At 54.4% G+C, this 13,237-nt stretch overlaps 1 protein-coding gene across 1 annotated transcript in view; it reads left to right on the top strand.

The window, feature by feature from the left end:
- The first annotated feature begins 1,181 nt into the window (after positions 1 to 1,181).
- Positions 1,182 to 13,237, top strand: part of LOC102451443 (leucine-rich repeat and fibronectin type III domain-containing protein 1-like protein) — a 135,575-nt gene continuing 123,519 nt past the window's right edge. The window contains exon 1 of the mRNA XM_075915270.2: positions 1,182 to 1,384. The gene's annotated coding sequence lies outside the window, so the exon portion shown is untranslated. The remainder of the gene's footprint in view (positions 1,385 to 13,237) is intronic.

The following is a 13,237-nucleotide window of genomic DNA, read 5'->3' as shown; positions in this document are numbered from 1 at the left end:
GAAGAGGCTCTTGCACGAGAAGGAGCATCTACACTGCCCCTTCTTGCGCAAGAAAAACCCTCTTGCGCAATGCTGTTACACCTATTACTTTTCAGGAAGAAAGGCATTGCGCAAGAGCCTCTTCTGAAAAAAAACAGCGGCTCATTAGGTATGCAAATGAGGCTCGGCGATATTCCACGCTTAGCCTCATTTGCATATTACTTGCGCAAGAAGCCGCGAGTGTAGACATAGCCTGAGACTTGTCGTGAGACTTGCGGTAGTTACTATTTTTCTTAAAGACCCAGCCCTGGAGTCATGTTGTTAGGTGAGAATCCAAAGCAACACATGCCAGCAATGCTCCTCTGCCGAGTGTTTTGGCCATAAGAAGATAAGAACGTAAGAATGGCCAGACTAGGTCAGACCAAAGATCCATCCAGCCTCGTGTCCTGTCTGCCAATAATTGCCAATCCCGGATGCCCAGAAGGAGGGAACACAACAGGGAACCCTCACACGATCCCTTTCCTGTCTCCTAGCCCTCTTGCTAATAGATTCATGGAGGTTAGGTCCATCAATGGCTCTCTCGCTCCTTTTGGAACCCTGTTAAAGTCCTGGTCTTCACTGCATCCTCTGGCGAGGAGTTCCACAGATCGACTGTGCACTGCCTGAAGAAAAACTTCCTTTGCTTTGTGTCAAACCTGCTGCCTATTCATTTAATTTGGTGATCCCCCTCCCCCGTTCTTATATTGTGGGAATAAGTAAATCATTTTTCCTTATTCACTTCTTCCACGCCAGTCATGATTTTATAGATCTCTCTCATAACCCTCGCCTTAGTCTCCCCTTTTCTATGTTGAAAAGTCCCAGCCTTTTGAATCTCTCTTCATAGGGGACCCGTTCCAAACCCCTCAGCACGTTTGTTGCCCTTTTCTGAACCGTTTCCAATGCCAATGTACCTTTTTGGAGATGAGGCGACCACGTCTGTAGGCAGGATTCAAGCTATGGGCATCCCATGGTTTTACTGGCCAAACTTGACAGCGGGGCCTCCTCCCTCGCTGGACCCCGGGGGGAAGGGGAGCCCCCCCCCAGGCTGGGCCCCCCCAGGGCCACGGGATCTGGCCGCCCGGCGGCGGGGGGAGGCGCTCTTGGCTCGGCGGCTGCGCTGCGCCCCGCCCCGTCGGCCGGGCAGCCGAGGCTCTGCTGCGCCTGCTCGCGGCCGCCTCCGCCCGCAGCCTGCGCCCAGCCGCGGCTCGCCATGCAGCGGAGCCCGGGCTCGGGAGCCCCGCGGGGGGCCGCCGCTGGAGCCCCCCGGGGCAGGTCGCCGCGGCCTGGCTGAGCTGCCCTGCGCCCCCGCGGCGGGGGCTGCGCGCTCCGGAACGCCGCGGTGCCAGCGCCGCGCCGCCTGCACACGGTAACTCGCCCTGCCCGCCGGGGCGCACACCGGGGGGTGAGGCGGTTTCCCCGGGGCCCCGGCCTCGGGGCCTCTTCTGCCGGCCCGCCCCGGAGCGGGAAGGGAAGGGGGCTGGCCGGGGGCAGCCAAAGGGGGGGGGGGCGCTTCCTCTCCTCTCCCCTCCTCTGGGGAGGTCTGGGGCGCTGCGCGCTGGGGTTGCCAACCGCGGCTGAGCGCTCTGGGGGCTTGGGCGACGGAAGGGCCCCTGGCTGCGGGCTGGGGGGGGGGGTTAATCTTTGGGGCGTCTCGCTTTCCAGGCTGTTGAGCGAGCCCGGGGTCTGGCGGGGAGCAGGGGCCCCAGCGGCGGCGGGGAAGGAGGCAGGGCGCAAAAGCAGCGTCTGGTTTTTCCACCGATTTCTGCCTTGGTGCCTGCCGGTCTCTCTGCAGCCGCGGTGGGACGCGTTAACCCCCCCCCCCCCCCGATAAATTGCATTGTCATTGGCAGAGGCGCCTTCTCGTGTTGCCGGGGCCAGGGCGTTCGCACGCCCTCGCTCCGGAGCGAAACCGGATCGACCTTCACCTGCCTCCACGCCAGGCTGCTGCTTGTGCAGTGAGGCGGCGCTTGGCCGAGTCGATTCTCCCCCCCCCTCCCCCCCCACACACATCAGGGCTCCTTGTAATTGGACCCTGGGCGCTGGGGAGACTCAAACTCTTCCAGCAGAATCCTCTCAGGCGCTTTCCTCCTTCCCCTTTGCTTCCTACTTGGCAAGGGCAGCCAGGCAAGCAGGAGCTGCCCAAATCGGAGCTGCTGTCCAAGGAGTGGGGCTGGGGGTGTGTGGCTGGTCTCAGTGGGTCTGTAATGTATGCACAAAAGTTCCAACCTTCCATTCGTACTAGGGGTGTGATAGGGCAGTGGATTAACCCAGAAGCAAAAGCCAGGACATTTTTTAGCAGGCTGGCCGGCTCAGTCCTGGCTCGTGCCGGGTCTAGGATCTACCCCCACTGCAGCTCTGCATTAGGAGCCAGGTAGGCAGGCAGCCCGGCTCAGCTCTGTATCAGAGGCAGCAGCGTGGGGCGAAGGGGAGCTGGGTTTTAAACGGGCTCCCTTCGCGGACCAGCTCCCGCCTGGCACCCCGCACTGCTGCCTCTGATACAGCGGCAGCAGCACAGAGCAGCGGGGGCTCCTCAGGAGTGGGGCCGGAGTCCCCCGGGGACTGTAGAATAGTCGATTAACCGATAAGAATTCACAGGATTAATCGACTGTTCAATTCACCGAGATTTATCATCCCTACTTCATACCCGGGGAGGCACCCAGAGAGTGCGACTGGTGAGCAGCGCGGGGTTTGTGCGGTTGCAGGGTGGCTCTGTCGTACAGGCGGCAGAGTTCATTTTATTTTGGTTTTGGAAAAAAGATCCCCTGTGTTCCTCCTATTCCGTTCACCCGGCCTTTCAGGGCAGCGGGCGGCCCGAGGCCGATGGAATGATCCCACTCCGGTCTCCCGCGGGAGATTGTGGGATTGGCACCGAGACCTACTAAGGTCGTGCGGGTCACACTCAGAAAGCAGCAGCCGAGAGGGCTGGCTCGAACGGAGTTTGCTCAGAGAGGACGAGCCCATTCACGAGAGAGCATCATTTCCACAAAAGAACTAGACCTTCATCGGGGGCAGTGCGGGGGGTTGAAACATCCCGAGCTCACCCTTACCGAAGGAAGTTTGTTGGAAAGATGCAAGAGGCTTTCCCTGCAAGGTTCCTTTAGTGCCTGTTCCTTCTAGACGCTGCCCTGGGAGCAGAGGTGTCTAACGGCGTCTGCGAGGCAGGCGTGCCATTTAATCCCTCATTAAACCTTGAAGAGATCTTCCTCCTGTTTTAATAAAATTTTAGCCGGAGCGAGGATTGATTCCTCCCCCCCCCACCACCTTTCTGATCAGAATAAAGATGAAGCGCTTCTACTGAAACGCCAAGCTGTGCATTACAATATTGCTCGTCGGTACAAGATTGCTTCCAGATGAAAGCAGGGATGCTGCCCTGGAGCAAGGTTAAAATACCGGTTTGCCGCCACGGATCACTCTGAAAGGGTGCGGGGCATGGATCTGGCTTTGTGACTACAGCGCTGGGTGGGCTCCAACATCCCTTCTGTCTGGGGAAGGGTCCGCAAAACAGGCGGGCTGCTTTTTGCTTCTCAGACGCCAGTTGCACCTAATTATGTGGGGGGAATGAGGCAGCTTGATTGTCTCCTAACCCCTCCGCGTCCGGCTCCTGCTCTCCGCTTGTGGAGTGCTGTTTTGATTTCTGTGTGTGTGATTTCTGGGGCGCGGTTAAGCTAGACTTGCTTGGCCCCTCTGGTCTGCGAGGCCCCAGCCTGCCATGAAAAAGAATTCTCCTAACCGGTTCGGTGCTTGCAGAGATGACCACAAGGGGGCCCATGGTATGTTTTATTCCAGTGGAAACAGACCAGTCTATTCCAGGGTTCTGTTCCCCAGATCAAGACGTGCAAAAATCATTCAGAGCGTAGCATCCTACTTATACGACAGCGTCAAGGATGGGGGCCCCGTGTGCAGAGTGCTGCCGCGGGAACGCTGGTTTGGTCGCACGAGGAAGGGGCGGCGTGCGAGCTAGCCTGCGAGTGAGTCCACAGATGCCCTGTAAGAATGTCTGTCTGTTTCACGCCGGCCCATCCAGGCACCCTGGGAAATTCTTTCCTCCCGGTCTCCCCCTTCCTGCAGAGTAATGGGGATTCACCCTTGTTGTTCTGTTAAGGCCAGGAGGGACCCAAGAGGCCAGCGGGTTTCAAACTTATTTTTTCTCATGACCCAGTTGACAAAAATTGTCGATGCCGCGACTTGGCATAATGTGGCTGCCGTGTGGGCTCCGGGGAGGGGCTGAGGGTGGAGCTCTGGTGTTGGGAGGGAGGGTCAGGGTTGGGGCAGGAGGGGCTTACCGCGAGCAGCTCCCGGTCAGACCGTGCTGCGCCCCAGAAACAGCCCTCAGCAGGTTCCCAGCCAATGGGAGGGCAGAGCTAGTGCTTGGGGCAAGGGCAGTTCGTGGAGCTCTGGGCGCTCCCCCCCACACTTAGGAGCCGGGTCTGTTGCGGCTGCTTCTGGGGTGCAGCGCAGTCTGCAGTGCCAGGACAGGCAGGGAGCCGCCTTAGCCCCCCCACTGATCCCCCTGCAGCGCGCCCGACATCCCCGTCGTTTCAGACCCCCTTCTCTGGTCTGATCTGCATCCTTACAGCAGGGGAATTATCCAAGGAAGGGCCCGTGCCTGCTGGCGGAGTGTGTTTTATGCGGTGGGGCAGGTGGCCATGTTGCTGTCAGGAGGTGTAGGCCCGCAGGCGGGCGAGGTCCGATCTGTGTATTCGACGCCTGCCCACCTAGGCTGCATGGGTTTTAGAGCACCCTGCACTCTTGAGCGAAAGAGGCCACCGGAGAGAAAATCTGCCCCACCCTTCAGGTCCCTGCTCACTGGCCCGGCTGCGGGGCTGGAAACTGAGGGCCGCTCACACGGGCTTGTCTGACGCTTTCATTAGCAAGAGTGCCATTGGGAGCTTTGCGGTTGTGCTGGGGAGGAACCGATCGAACTGGCCTCACCAACTCACGTTCTTGCGCGGGTAGGGCAGCTCGTACCATTTCGGGGGGGGGGGGGTGTCTAGCCGTTAATTGGCAGAACTTTCCTGAGAACGTGCAAACTCTCCGTGCCAGAACGAATAAGAGCGCAAAGGCGCTGATGTAAAATCTCCCATCCATCCTTAAAAAGGCACTAGGAGGAGCATGGCCAGCAGATCCAGAGACGTGATTATTCCCCTTCACTCGGCTCTGGGGAGGCCACATCTGGAGTGTTGCGTCCAGTTCTGGGCTCCCCACTATGGAAAGGACGTGGGCACGTTGGAGAGGGGCCAGCGGGGGGCGACCAAAACGATTCGGGGGCTGGCACACATGACCTATGAGGAGAGGCTGAGGGATTCGAGCTTGTTCAGTCTGCAGAAGAGAAGAGTGAGGGGGGATTTGAGAGCAGCCTGCAGGGGGGTTCCAAAGAGGATGGAGAGAGGCTGTTCTCAGTGGAGGCAGGTGGCAGAACAAGGAGCAACGGTCTCACGTTGCAGTGGGGAAGGTCGAGGTTGGAGATTAGGAGAAAAGATTTCCCGAGGCGGGTGGGGAAGCGCTGGGCTGGGTTCCCTAGGGAAGTGGTGGAGTCTCCATCCCTAGAGGAGTTTAAGTCTTGGCTTGACCAAGCCCTGGCTGGGTTGATTTAGTCGGGGTTGGTCCTGCCTCGGGCAGGGGGCTGGACTCGATGCCTCCTGAGGTCTGTGCCCACCCTGGGTTTCTAAGATTCTATAAAATAATTAGCTGGTGAAAAGTGCCCAAGTCCTCTCTGGGGGCAGATGTTCCCTTCAGCCACACAAGGGGAAAACGGGGCCCAGATGTGACGGTGGACGGTTTTTCCAAGTCCAGTACACCGCAAGCAACCCTCTGAGGCCCTACAGGCCCTCTGTGGCCCTTGGCCAATCTGTGATCTTTCTGCTGAGATTGCCAATAGAAATGTGTTTGGAGAAAAGTAATTTTGGGTTTTTAATGAAAAACCAGGCAGAATGTGGTTAGTCAGCATTTTCAGGTTTGGGTTTAACACTGGGGGTTTCAGGCTTTTTTCTTCTAAATTGAGAAGATTTTTTTTACAGGAAAAGGTATTCACCAACATTGTTTTTTCCAGTTGTTTTTTAATTGGAAAAAAAAAGTGCCTGGAGAAACGTCAGCAAAAACACCCACCCTCACCCCCGATTTCCCGGGAAAACAGAAATGGCCTTTTACTCCCCCCCACCCCCCAGCTGGCTGTTGTGTTGGTGGGCGTTGGAAGTGAGTTTTCCTGGCAGTCGTTAATGAAATGCTGCCATGATAATTACTTGGCACATCAGTGGGCTCAGGCTGATTAGCTCACCATGCCGGCCTCGGTTTCCAAAAGTGACCAGGAATTCTGGGAGTCCACATTCGCCCTGAAAAGAGGTTGTGGGTTCAGTATGTTCGGGCTTCCAATTGTGTGTTTTGAGTTGGGAGCATGGCCGGATGGATAGGATGCTAGATGGGCACCTGGGCCACCTACATTCCCATTCCCCTCTCCGTTCCTCAGTTTTCCCACCTGTAAAATGGAGCTCATGATGCTATAGAGTGTTATAGGGTGTTATAGAGAACTTTCTGGGTGTCTGGCTGGTGAGTCTTACCCACATGCTCAGGGTTTAGCTGATCGCCATATTTGGGGTCGGGAAGGAATTTTCCTCCAGGGTAGATTGGCAGAGGCCCTGGAGGTTTTTCGCCTTCCTCTGTAGCATGGGGTACAGGTCACAGCTGGAGGATTCTCTGCATCTTGGGGTCTTCAAAGTATTTGAAGGCTTCAATATCTGAGATCTAGGTGAGAGGATTATTCTAGGAGTGGGTGGGTGAGATTCCGTGGCCTGCACTGTGCAGGGGGTCAGACTAGATGAACGTAATGCTCCCTTCTGACCTTAACGTCTGAGTCTATGCTTTATAAAGTGCATTTGCATATGCCGTGGAAAAAATCCAGAGATGATCATTTGTTTTTACCCCAAATCCCTGGTCACATCTGAACATTTAAGCCATGGCTTAAATGGTTTCAGGCACAAGGTGAGCTGAATCTTGCAGCTCAGGAACGGCAAAGATGTCAGGGTTCAAAGTCAAATCCCAAATCGTTAGCCATGAGAATTCACCCTCGTTCCAGATAAGGTGCCTGGCTTTTTTTTTTCTCTCCTGTGCCTGCATGCTTTAATAGGTAGCAGGTTTAAAACAAACCAAAGGAAGTACTTCTTCACCCAATGCACAATCAACCTGTGGAACTCCTCGCCAGAGGAAGTTGTGACGGCCAGGGTTCACAAAAGAGATATGTTCATGGAGGTTCGGTCCATCAGTGGCTATTAGCCAGGATGAGCAGGAATGGTGTCCCTACCTCTGTTTGTCAGAGGCTGGGAATGGGCAACGGGGTGGGGGGATCAGTTGATGATTCCCTGTTTGGTTCACTCCCTCTGGGGCACCTGGCATTGGCCGCTGTCGGCCGACAGGACACTGGGCTGGATGGACCTTTGCTGTGACCCATGTGGTCGTTCTTTTGTTCTTATGTTTTCATCCCTATGCACTCTTGGTGATCGATCAGGCCTGTCTACTCATAAAGGGGAAGCCCCCTTGCTCAGCGTAGCCAGCTGTCAGGTTGTGATGAGAGAAACCCCTCTCCATCGTTCTCAGCATCATCCGCTCCCAGCCGGACGGGCTGTCCCCCGGCCAAGAACTTGCATCCTTCCAAGGGCTGTTTGTCTCTGCCCGCCTGAAAGGTTATCCGGGGCAGGGAGGCGACTAATTCCCGTCCGCCGTGTCTCTTCGGATTCTTTTCAGCCAATGGAAAGGTCATTATCATCTACATGCCTGTTCCGGGGGGGTTGCACTAATCTAACAGGGGAAACGTTTCTGGGGCTATAATACGGGAAATTCTGCTGCATTGTGAGGGTCTGGACAAAGGAGAGCTCTCGAGCATCTTTTCAAAAGAGGAGCTGCATTGATTTTTTTTTTTTTTTTTTTTTTGTAACCAAGAGAAACCGTGCGCCTCTGATCCAGTGCTTGGTTTTCTGTCCTTTTCCAGAAGAGCAATTAGCGGAGGGAAATTGGCACTGCTCAGCCTGGTTGTGACAGGCGTTCGCGAGGAACAGAATTCCTTTGAAATCGGGGCAGATTCGCCTCTGATCAGCCCTGATCGCGTTCCTGTGCATTTCTAGGATTGTTGAACCTCTGCCAAGCCCAGGCATAGTGCTGAGTACGATCCCGTTAGCCCCAAGTGCCGCCTTCCATGAAAGCGAGCGGGTCTACGTATTTTTTTTTAAATCAAAATGAAATTACGAATGTCTCATTGAAGATCTTTCCGAAAGGGATTGTTGGGCAGAGAGCAAGGAAGCAGCAGAAGGCAACCAAAATGATTCGGGGGCTGGAGCACATGACCTACGAGGAGAGGCTGCGGGAGTTGGGTCTGTTTAGTCTGCAGAAGCGAAGAGTGAGGGGGGATTTGAGAGCAGCCTTCAACTTCCTGAAGGGAGGTTCCAAAGAGGATGGAGAGAGGCTGTTCTCAGTAGTGACAGATGGCAGAACAAGGAGCAATGGGCTCAAGTTGTGGTGGGAGAGGTCCAGGTTGGATATTAGGAAAAGCTATTTCCCTAGGAGGGTGGTGAAGCGCTGGGATGGGTTCCCTAGGGAAGTAGTGGAGTCTCCATCCCTAGAGGTGTTTAAGTCTCGGCTTGACAAAGCCCTGGCCGGGTTGATTTAGTTGGGATTGGTCCTGCCTAGAGCAGGGGGCTGGACTTGACCTTCTGAGGTCTCTTCCAGTTCTATGATTCTATGATTCTATGAAGAAATGCCAGCCCCGTCTTTGCAGCTCTGGTACTGCCTTCGATGCTTTCAAGTTTTCCCTTTTCCTGAGACTTTCGTGACCACCCCCCCCCCCAGGCCCTCACCTCCATGTTCCTGAGTATCCTCAGTCATGACAACCAAATGCAAGTTGAACCTCTCTAGTCCAGCACCGTCGGGACCTATCGATTTCAAACCAGAGAATTTTGCAGACCATGGGAGGCCAATAGGGTCTAGTGGCGTTACCAACACTTCCAGTCCTTGCTGGGCTCTGAAAAGACAGTGAGGCGTAAATTAGAGCCAAATAACAGCACGGAACGCTGAGAGTCAGGACCAGGGTCTGCAAACAAACTTTATGGGACCATGGGAAACTTGGTCCCATCCATGGAAAGTGGAACATCCAGCTCACTCAAATCGTGCCGGACCACGGGTGTTGCCGGACCAGAGAGTTCTGGACTAGAGAGGTTCGACTTGTATTTCTTGTTCCAGGAAAGCATCTACAGTCTGCTGGGCTGCTGTGGGGTGTGTTACCCCCTTTTAGGGAGCAGCATGCAGCTTCGAGCTCAAGCAGCCAGGGCCGCGCTGCGGGGATAGGTGGAGGGAGCAGTTAAACCCACCCAGGCTATACCTGCCGAGCCGATGGAATACTGGTCTGTTTAAAACAGCGGCTGTGCCTTGCCCCAGAGGTGGCCGCCTTTAATGGATGGAGGAAGCCCTTGCTTGGGAGGCAAGGCACAATGCAAATGACCAGCGCTGCTGTACGTGAGCCCTGTGTGCGTGGCCGGCTCCAGGCCCAGCTGCATAGTGGCCGAGGCTGTCCCTGTTGCCCTCAGGCCTTGTTCCAGAGCTGCAGGGAGAAGAACCGCGAGCGTGGTTCCCTGGAGATCTGCGAGGTGTTGACTTTGTGACCCCCCACGAGCCGGCCGGCCGGTGCGTCTGGTCGGTGCGCCTCTACTGCCCTCTGGTGAATGGAATGAGAGCTGGCCAGTGTGGATGGGTTTAAGTCCCCCCCAACCTCCCAAAAATCATTGCTTGAAATCAAGTTTCCCACTGACACATCTTCACCTGTGTCTTCAAACAGTGGTGCACATTGGAGCATGAAAACGTGTTAGATCACAGCATGTCCCAACGTCGAAGAGGGAATTTTTTGTGAACATTTTTTTAGAGAACTGTATTTTTATCAAGGTAGGGAAGAGTACCTAATACCCATTCCCTGTGTCAACCTGCAGAGGTAACGGTAGTACATTAGGGATGGTAAGAACTGAAACATACACGTGAACACAACAGCGCTTCCTGTTTTGTTAAATGGAGTCGGCCATGTTACATACATGTTTCACGTTTGCAACGGACCCGGCGTCCTGACCAGTGTTGCCATAAGATGAGCAATTGGGTGGCCATGCAGAAGAGATTTAGGTGCTACCCCGCTACTTAGTAGAGCACCCACAGCTGTCCGGAGGCAGTAGCATGTGTTTCTATTGGTGGTGCACATCTACATGTGCCCTGGTGCACATAACAAAATTTATTCTGCACACAGGTGGCAAAAATTAGAGAGAACAGCTCTTTTTTTAAATTTCAAATGTTATTAGCACCGACAAGTCCTCAAAACACTAAATGTGTACAGGGTCCTTAAAACTTAGAATCATAGAATCCTAGAGCTGGAAGAGACCTCAGGAGGTCATTGAGTCCAGCCCCCTGCCTTCTACAGCTCCTTTTCATTTCTCCCACCCCCATTTTAATTCAAAGCTGATTCCAAGTTACCTGAAAAGCTAAGGCCAGGTCTATGCTAAAAGGGAATGTTAAATCAAGATGCACAACTCCGGCTATGTTAATTATGTAGCTGGAGCTGACGAACCTTATCTCAAGTTTTCCCATTGTACTCACAGTGGGAGACCGATGGGAGCAAACTCTCCCGTCGGCTTCCCTTACTCCTGGTAGAAGCAGGAGTACTGCAGGGGGCGCCCTCTGAGTTTGATTTAGTGAGTCTTAACTAGACCTGCTAAATCAAACTCTGGAAGATTGATCACGGCAGCTTTGATCTTCCATGGCCTAAGACAGACTGGTCTTAGAGTGCACTTAATTTTGGAGTTAGTCCCGTTAAAAGCAAGTGGAGAATGGGGTTCCTGCGGGAAAGGCGACTAAGCCAAAAAGAAGGGAATTTAGTGGCGCAAACAGGTCGTCTGCTCCGCAAGGATACGTCTACACAGCACGCTTATTTCGAAATAAGCTATTTTGGAATAGCACGTCTACACTATAGGGAAACCTCAAAATTAGTCTGAGACAGTTTTCCCTAATGTGGACACGCTACCTCAATTTACCTTCAATGGCCCTGAGGCGGAGCTATTTCGAAATAGCAGCAGTGGAGCGTCCACACGACTGCTATTCCGAAATCGCTATTTCGGAAGAGCCGTTATTCCGCGTGGAATGAGGTTTACAGATTTTGAAAGAAGCTGCCCGTCATTTTGAAATCATTTCCAAATAACGGAATTCTTGCGCAGACGCTCGCGTTGAAAGAACTGTGTGGTGTAAACGCACCCCAACCGACTTTAAACTGCGTGAGCATGGAGAGCCACGGTCGCTGACCATGGTGCTGATCATGGTTCTCAAACCACAGGGGACCTTCACTTGGTAAGGCCAGCGCTGGAGACGTTTTTTTAGTAGATTTAGTTTCTCCTAAGCCCAGGCCGGTGAGAGGTGCTATATCCGGAGTCTCTTTCCTCTCCGCTCGGTGCCTTGTTCAGAGAGCCCAGGTTTAAGGAAGGGAGTGTTGAAATCAAGTTTAAAATAGGGCGATTAAATTGAAACCTCCGTTTATACAGAACTGATATGTGCAAAGTACAACTGGAATAGGCAGCTTGGGGTTTTCAGTGGGAGAATGGCAGGTTTTCAATTACTGTGTCCTGACTATTTATTTTTTTCAGATGATCTCTCTGTTCAGAAAGGTCTTTTGTCCTGTTCCCCTTTTTTGAAAGAAATCGGGATCGGCTGCAACTTTTCAGGCAGATCACAATAGGGATATGAATGTGCGTTTAATTAAATAACCGTGTAATCACTGACAAATTTCAACAGTTACACGGTTACACTTAGGGCGGCAGCCAGCTCCCCGGGAGCCAGGGCATGAGGGGAGCCGGTGTAAAGCCAGCTCCCTGCACGTACCTCCTCCCACCTGCCCCCCATGCTGTGTGGGGAGCAGGCGGCCCCCAGAAATCAGTGCATGCAGGGAGTTGGCTGTTAAGGGGGCTCCCCGTGTGTCCTGGCAACCTGCGTGCAACTGCGAACATGAGCTGTGTGTAACTGCGAAAGTCATACATGGTTTGTGGCAGTGCGTCGGGGATCCCCCGATTCTGTACCCCGTCTGCAGCAAGATGAGACACTGCCAGCCAGTAGAACAGAGGGGTTCTTGCTTCTCCAGGACACAGCACGGCCCAGCCGTGGTGTGGACATAAGGAGTTAGGGGCTGGCAGCCCTAGACCCCGTGGGGTGGGATCCACAGGCCCATCAACTCCCAGCACTCTGCTTAGTCTGTTCTTTCCATGATTTTCCAGCCAAAAACTGCCCAGCTCCCAGGCCCTGCCCTCTAGCCAGGTAGCCGTCTCCCCCTCCCTTCCTTTGTCTCCCTCCCCCCACACGCCCCCCCAGGAAGAGCCTTGTTATCTGCTCAGGCTGGGACTAGGTCTCTGGGCCAATCCACATAGAATCCTAGAGCAGGAAGAGACCTCAGGAGTCATCAAGTCCGGCCTCCTGCCCAAGGCAGGACCGATCCCAACTAAATCAACTCAGCCAGGGCTTTGTCAAGCCGAGACTTAAACACCCCTAGGGATGGAGATTCCACCCCCTCCCTAGGGAACCCAGCCCAGCGCTTCCCCACCCGCCTAGAGAAATCGTTTGTCCTAATCTCCAACCTAGACCTCCCCACTGTAACTTGAGCCCATTGCTCCTTGTTCTGCCACCTGTCACTACTGAGACCAGCCTCTCTCCAGCCTCTTTGGACCCCCCCTTCAGGAAGTTGAAGGCTGCTCTCAAATCCCCCCTCACATGTGGGTGAGCCCACATCACCACATAGGGGACCCCAGGTTATAGAGCAGACAACCCCCCACTACGTCACAGTTACACTTTCGCATCCCTAGATCCAAGCAGCTCCTAGTTCTAGGCCTTGGTGGTTCTCTGGTCAGTGCTGGGCATGAATTCGACACCGCTGTTTCAACTCCCGTCCCCGTTTCTGGGTGTGGGCTGCTTGTTCCAATGATTATCTCGGGGTACTGACGAATGAGGTGGAAACGTGGCCGTGTGGCGTGGCCATCTGAATTCAATCAGTGCTGTGTAAACGGGCGTAGGCGCTCCTGCCACTTTGCCTGTCTGCCGTGGGGGCTGCCAGTGCCGCTGAGCCAGCTTCCAGTCCCGTCCTGGGCCAGCCAGTCCTTCAGCGTGCTCTTGAGCCAGGCTCCCTTGCAGAGGTCAGCGTGGCGTGGAGCATGGAGCTGACCAAAGC

This window comes from Pelodiscus sinensis, chromosome 18, assembly GCF_052426305.1.
Source record: "Pelodiscus sinensis isolate ZL-2025 chromosome 18, ASM5242630v1, whole genome shotgun sequence".
Classification (NCBI taxonomy): Eukaryota; Metazoa; Chordata; order Testudines; family Trionychidae; genus Pelodiscus; species Pelodiscus sinensis.
This window is presented reverse-complemented; position numbering and strand designations above follow the sequence as displayed.